This window comes from Lytechinus pictus, chromosome 8 (assembly GCF_037042905.1).
Source record: "Lytechinus pictus isolate F3 Inbred chromosome 8, Lp3.0, whole genome shotgun sequence".
NCBI lineage: Eukaryota > Metazoa > Echinodermata > Echinoidea > Temnopleuroida > Toxopneustidae > Lytechinus > Lytechinus pictus.
In genome coordinates, this window is record NC_087252.1 from 37,866,716 (window position 1) to 37,874,813 (window position 8,098).

Below are 8,098 nucleotides of genomic sequence, written 5' to 3' on the forward strand. Positions count from 1 at the left end.
ATGTAACTGTTTTGTGAAATTAAGCAAAACTTAAAAATGTCACAACTTTCTTATCTTACATCCGATTTTGATGAAATTTTCAGTGATATGCTTGTTGGATTTTTCTCTTTTTATTCAAATCATTAACCTTTTGTTGGGGTGGACTTGTCCTTTAAGAAAGCTATTAGAATTTTAAGGTTTTTGATTTGTGACGTCATTATGCAAACAGCCTCCCTATATCGTGTAATTGAAATATAAATGAAATGTCATTTTCCTTAGAAAAAAAATATAAAAATGGTTTTCATTGTACCTACATAAACAAATTATTTCATACCTGCTCCTGAAGGAACTAAAGAATTAGTCATCATGAACCATTAAAATAATGAATTTATGCATTTTACATCACATAAAACATCAGCTGCTCGTAAATGACGTATATAGGCCTATCTGGCATTTTTACGACACATTATAAAAACTGTGGTGTTAAAACTGACACCAGTTGGTGTTAATAGAGGACCACACCCCGAGGTGTTAAAATTACACCCTAGAGATTGAACATGACACCAAAGAGTGTAAATGTAACAACCCAAGGTGTTGTAATAACACCTATGGGTGTTACAATAACACCGTAAATTTAACACCGGTGTAAAATAACCGGTGTGGTCCTCTATGTACACCGGTTAACACCACATTTTTTGCTGTGTATTATTCCCTGTCAAGATCTTGATCTCTCTCTCTTTCTATCTCCTCTTCCTCCTCCTCTTCTTCTCCGCCCCCTCGATCCTCCTTGTTCTTCTTCTTTTTTTTTCTTCTTCTTTTTTTTCTTCTTCTTCTTCTTCTTCTCCGTCTTCTCCTTTTTCGGCCGCCCAACAACCTACTCTTATTTTTTTTAAATTCCCCTTCGATCGCTATTTCTCTTCCTATCTTCGTACCCCCTTTCCTTGTATTTCAAACCCTCCCCCCTTTCTCTTATAACACGATCTCTTTTAAAATTATAAGAGCTAACAAAGCAAAAGGGAAAGTCATTTATTGGGCCTAAATCATGCATGACATTTTACATAGACGTTCGCCATGTGCAGGAGCCGATCAAAGATTTCCCAAAATGGTGATTATTGTACAGAAAAAAGCAATTTGTCAGGAATAATTTGAAAAGCAAAAAAAAAAAAGGTCCTCACTTGAGCATTAACGACATATCCCCCTATTTGCTATATGACTCTCAAGGGGGGGGGGGGTGGCACGGGCTGGAAGATCCCCCGCAGCCCCCCCCCCCCCACCCTGTATCCGCCACTGATGTGCATTACAAACTCAAAGAACTTTAAAGAATTTTATTGAAGATGGACATGAAATTTACGTTATCATACAGAAGGTAAACTTTTCATGCAATAGGGATATCAAATCCACTTTTGCTCGTTTTTCATTGATCAGTGTTTTTTGCACACAAATCTAAAGCTTTCCAGAACAGGAAGTTCCTCTCCATATATAAGAGTCATCAATATACACTCAAAATTTAAACAACGCTGTTTACTATATAGACCTATGAATCGCACAGTATAGTTGTTTAAACATTTTAAACAAGTGTTTGAAATCTTAAACAACAAAATGTAATATCTAACAGGTATTCAATTTGGATGGTCAGGGCTGAAAATATTTATATCTAAAAATAAATAGTGTAAAATTCACACAGCAAATGCTAAAAATTTCATCATCGGATACATGGGATAAGAAATAAGCTATTGAATTGACCATCCTTTTAAACTGTTAAACCATCATAATATACCAGCATTGTTTAAAATTTTTGAACAGCGTTATTTTTACTATGTAGGTAACAAAAATGACAGATTAAAAAGAGAATCCTGCATGCAGATGTCTTTTATTTTATATAAATTATGAAGAGCTCATGTGCAAAATTGGCTGGATCAATTTTTCATCAAATTTGACTATTTTGTCTTAAGATGATACCAAAGAATAGTCAAAATTCCCTTTAAAAGATGAATAAAAATGGCAAAGAAAAAATCACCTTTTTTTCAAAAGGGGTTATATAGGTCTATTTCAGTTTGTTTGCAAAAGGGCTATATAATATAGATCCACAATGGTAATTAAAAAAAAATATCTAAGACAGGATAATTGATACCAATTTCGTGTTCACATGGTGGGGTATAAGTTTAGTTTCGCATAAGGATCGATATTGTAATGTGGGAGAATAAAAAACATGATTTTCTCGGAATGGTCTAAAGTGGATCTAACCACTTTTGCAAACAAACTCTTCAACTTCGAAAAGTTCCGAGGGGTGGGCTAATAGGTGCATTTTCTCTAGTCCTTTCGTGTTATGTCGAAGTGCATTTTCGGTATAGACTGTTTACTTGTAACATGCAGAACCTTTGGTGATAAAGCATTAAAAACAATGATTTGACATTAATTTTCATGCAAAATACGGACTATTAATAAACATATATAAAAAAAATCATTACGAAATAATTAGAAGACCTTCAATTGTCATTTTCAGATTTTTGTTATAGGCCTAGCTATATTGATGACTCTGAGAGTGATAGAACATCTTCTTGAACATGCCGTTGAATGGTAATATTGATCTGGGTGAAATTTAAGGGAAAAACTACGTTGATTTAAAATACTGCTTTGGGGTAAAAGTGTTAACTTCTCATAATTATATAGCCCGATCATCGCCTGCATATTGGCGGGGATGATGCGGGTTAGCCGTTGGGGGTAAAGGGTCCCTGCACTGCACCTATACCTCGGTCGTCTGCCTAGCTGGCCGCACGATATGCCGTACTTTTCCGGCAATCGTTCCGAATACTAGTATAGTTTCTTGTGCCGAGAAAATGCAATCATGAAAGTATAACGCAAGCACATCGTCATGATTGTCCTGCTTTGGTATATTTTTTATATAAAAAGTAATCAAGTTCCCCCTTTCCCCCGACCTACATCGTTGTAAATATAGACGCTGGATGCGTTTAGAGTGGAGAGTAGTCGAAATTGTTCTGCGGCTCGATCAGTGTCTCGGTGGTGCACTGCGCGGGGCACTGCGCTAGCTGCAGATTATAAAATGCAGGTCGGGGATGGGAATGCTGTTCGCAGTCGATCTTGTATCAGCACCAAAATTTGTTCTTAGACCCTGCCCTCTTCACAAATGAATTTTTAAGAATGGGGACAGGATCGAGATGCGTAAAAAGATGATCTAGCCACACCCGCCAAATTTTTATTTTTTACCCAGCTCAGATCGGGCCTAGCGCATGCGATTTTGTCGTCGCAGAGCCCGATGTAGCACCCAATAATAAAATGGCATGTCGGCCCGCAAAGTCTGTCTGCATTAAAATTGCAGACATTAATTCCAGTACGTAAAATTTTTGGAATAGATTTACGCGATGAAGATATTTTCCCAACCCAATGAAATGAGCATGTTTATATCTCTCATGGACCCTCATTTATGACTGAATAGATCTTTTTGTTAAAGTAAAATCCAATTCACTACTAAAAAGTTTGTCCATGCAGCCAAATTTCCCACGAGTTGCGTAATCGTAAACAAACCACACGTGAGATTTTGTGAACAGCTGATCGTGATCACCATGCCAATGTCTTGACATTCAAGTCAGGAAACCCATTTTCTATCGTAATTTATCGCACGTACTTCAAGAAACACTGAATATAGCGAGCAAAAGAGGGAGAAAATGGCACGAAACTCCGTATCGGTGAATATGAGGAAGCGAGTTTCTGAGGAAATCTTTAAGGACCCATGCTCGTTCCAGGGCACGCCGATACCAGCAATTCAAAGCGCGGTGTATTTTCAGCGCGAAAGTAATTGATTATCGGAACGCCCTCTATCACCTGTTTGGAGCTAGTCACAGAGATAAATCTCCAGCACGGCTCTATATATGGAGCAAATTCGTTTATTGTTCGCATTATTTCATCCATGTTGGGGGTCTACCAGCAGAAAATTTAGAATCGTCTATAATACCACCAATGATAAGCCTTCACTGCTTTACGTAAGCTATGTGGGGGCGGCTAAGTGAATATTAACCATGCTTAATTTCCAATATTATATCAGTTATGAGCAGGACGTGGCGGATTAAGGCCGGGGATGGGGGGGGGGGGGGGGGGGTGCACATCCGCGGCCGTGCCCCTCTTTATTTGAGAGCCATAATAAATTTTTCAATGTAAATATGCCGTTTTTACTAAAGTGTGCCCATTTTAAAAGTCACAGCATATATCTTATTGGTAAGAAGTGATGACCTTTTTTTTGGCTTTTCCAATTTTACGCGAACGAAATTAATTATATTTTGGGGGTAAAAATTTGCCTACACGTACTCCCATAAGTCAATATACACCCCAGTCTAACCATTTTTTAGAACATATTATGCAAAACCTATTCTGAATTGATTAATCATATTTCTCTGCAAATCCAGGGGGTCACATTCGACCCATGCTCCCTCCTTTTGAGAGGCATAATCAAAATCTGCAATAATATTCCATGTAACACAATAATTTGTGCCCCCCCCCCCTTTTGAAAGCGAGGCCTTTTTTTTTTGCTTGTCAAATTTTCATCGGAAAAATGTGCTCCCCCTTGGGAAAATCCTGGATCGGCCGCCCCCTGGTTATGATGTATCGTGATAGATTTCCTTTCATCAAGTAAAGCATTCACGGGGGCCCGAGTATATGTAGAGTGAGCTGGTTTGTTGACAGCCAAATCAAACCAAACAAACAAATAACCAAAAATGAAAGGAAAGGAATTAGGGCAGAAGGAAAATACGAGAAGCCAACCACCGACCCCCTATTAAAAAAAAGATTCTCGCTCCCACATGAAAGAGATTTACGCAAAATCTCTACATTTCAGCATACCCATGCTGTGCAGGGTTCGGTGTATCCAATTTTTAGGTCTGATTATCAAGAATGTTTACCTGGTAGCGCTTCGCGCTCCTGTTATTTATTAGTTGTGGTGCAGCAGTTCTGATTATCGACTATTGATTAGCCCCCTCCCCTTTTGAAAGTCATAGCATATATTTTAATGGGAATGTGTCGTTGAAACAAATTCGAGTCCTTTTTTTTTTGGGGGGGGGGGGTTCCAATACGTGAACGAAATGAATCCTATTTTGGGGTGAACAACTTTTTTCACCTTTCTTTTTTGCTTGTCAAATTTTCCTCGGGAAAATTTGCCCCCTTTTGGAAAAATCCTGGATCGGCCCCTGGTTATGAAATGTCGCTATTTTGCTCACTTTCCTTATTCTTTTGTTGCAATGTGTGATTGCGGGTGTATGTGCTTGTTTTATAGATATGGTGTGCAGGCCTTTAGCTAATACTAATGTTCTTAAACAAAGTTGATCTAATTTCATTTTTTGGTATTTTATTATATTTCTTAATTGTCATTTAGAGCCTCAAATATAAGCACAGGATGCTTTTTCAGAGGGCCCGGGTCATCTATGTGTATTATTTTGTTTACTTTGTAGGTTCTTGATTGTTTTATTTTGCCAAATGAATTGAATTAAATTGAAAAAAAATGAATAAAGGGGGTCAATTCAAGCACTATTTCAAGCACTATGTAGGACAAATAATGGGATCGCAAATGATGAATGAGGCGAGCGCGAAACACGAGCTGATATTTTTTGTTATCATTTTGTGATAGGTCCGTGTTTTAACCAAGGGCCGGGACATTCTAAGGATATTTTTTCATCATGACTGTCTTCCTATTCCTTTTCCTAAGCGCCAGATGAAACTTGTCGAGATTCAATTCTGAAAAAAGGGACAATTTAATTATTATAAGGAATTCACAAAAATTTCATCTTATTTTCAATCTAAAAAACCTATTGAGAGCGCGAAATTTGTTGATATTCAGGCCTGAAAATTGCATGGACATTTTAAGCAATTTTGTAAAATGTTTTGAATAGGATGCATAGGTAAATGTATTTTTTAACAATTAATGCGAGTAAAAATCGCGAGCTGAAATTTTGTATAAACTGTCATGAAAACATAGAAAATGATTTTTAAATACATATAGTATAATTATATAAAGAACTGATATAGAGGTATATATACATGTCTCAACATTAAAAATGCAAGCGCACAAGGCTAGCTCACAGGTTTTGACAATGAGAATTGAAAAGGAAAAATGTATTTTGAGAACTTTATGGAATATATACGAGCAGAATAGGTACCTGGCAAATCAAATAATGAGAGTGCGCAGCGTGAGCTGAAAATGTTGATACTCCGACTATAAAACGGACATTTTACAAAATTGTTTTTTAACAATCAATTCGTAAATCAAACAAAATAATGAAAGCTTGATGTCCGAGCTATTATGTTTTGTATATATTGACTACAAAAAACTGTAGGCCCCATATCAGCCAATTAAGAAAGATTTGTATCTCATCGAAAATGCAATGCGTGCGCGAAGCGCGAGCAAAATGTTTACACTTTTAATATAATTTACTTTATTTTGTCATTCATTTTTCAAGGCTTCCCTCACCCTATTTTATTACTCGCCTTCCTCCTCTTCTTTCCCCTCTTCTTTTTTCTCCTCTTTTTTTCCCTTCCTTTTTTCTTTCTCCCCCTTTTTTTGCTCCGCCACCAGGGGAGCGGGGGGGGGGGGGGGGGCGGCCGGGCCCCTCGATCCGCCTATGGTAGTTCCTATAGCAATTGAGTCTTTGCAGTTTGAACGCTTGTTGGTATGCAACTCAGGGAGTGGAGAGAGTGCATGCATTGTGTGCAAGTTAGGCCAGAATCCGATGACCGGGGTAATGTAAACAGATACATTGGTAACCATGGTAACTGAAGCGCTTACAGAGTCCAATTCACGGCCCATATGCATAAAGGCCATGCCACCGCACACCTTACGATTGGCCTGCGACCCGATTTAGGAATAAAACGCAGTAGAATTTGATGCTAATATTGAGACTTGGAGTATCTTATTGTGTAATGTTCGAAATCATCATACGAATACCTACGCTCAAATCTGTGACTATATGCTATCATCCTTCGTAGAATAAAAGCAAATTTAATATCTAGTCGTAATGACGTCATAGCAGTCGTATGATTGGCTATACGATTTGAAACTAATTTGGCCTTTACTCCAAAATAAAGGCTTGCAATCTTATAATGTTTATATTTGTATTCTTTATTTTAACCTCAAATAAAGATATATATTCCATCCACATTTTCAGAAAATGAGCAAAATCCGATTAGTTCCAAAATCGGATCGCGAACCTGAGTCGGAAGGTGTGCGTGCAGTGGCGTTTAGAGGCGCTATACAAAAGCGGGATGTTATTAGGATTTGTAGTATTGATAAAATTATTATTAGTAGTAATTACTATCATTATTATTATTATTTCCATTAATTTTGTTGTTGTTATTATGATTGTTATCATCATCATGTTTAGAATATCAAACACTTGTTTAAACCGTTGACAATCAAATACTGTTTATAATGTTAATCACTAGCGTACCTACGGGGGGGGGGGGGGCAGGGGGGGGGGGCTTTCTGCCCCCCCTGACGAGCCACAACCCATACAAAATACATATCACTGCCCCCCCCTGACGAACTTGAAAGACCTTTTATGCCCCCCCTGACGAGCTTGAAGACCTTTATTGCCCCCCCTGACGAGCTTGAAGACCTTTTTTTTTCTTGTCAATTTTTTTTTCTGGAACAATAACCTTTATTTTTTATTGAAGACCTTTTTTTTTCTTTTTTTTTTTGCTTGTCAATTTTTTTGGCGGCCGATTTTGCCCCCCCTGTGGAAAATCCTAGGTACGCCACTGATACAAAAGTTAATACAAAAGTAAACAGCCGGTTTTTTTTTTGTAAAGGTGCGAGTCCTCTGAATGAAAAGTGCGCTCCCCGGAATAAAATGACGCATTCAATATATGAGAATAAACCCAATCGAGTATTTGTTGTCTTTGTTGATTAACTTTGAAAAGAAAATCAACCTGTCTTATGTCATGAATCTAAAACTTGCAAAAAAATGAATAAAAGAGAGGCCGGTAATGCCATTTAAAGATAGATCTGATATTGGAAGAGCAAACAAATTAATGTCAAGTCCACCCAAATAGAATCTAACTGAATCAATAAGAGAGAAAAATCAAACAAGCATATAACATTAAAAATTTCTGATGTAAA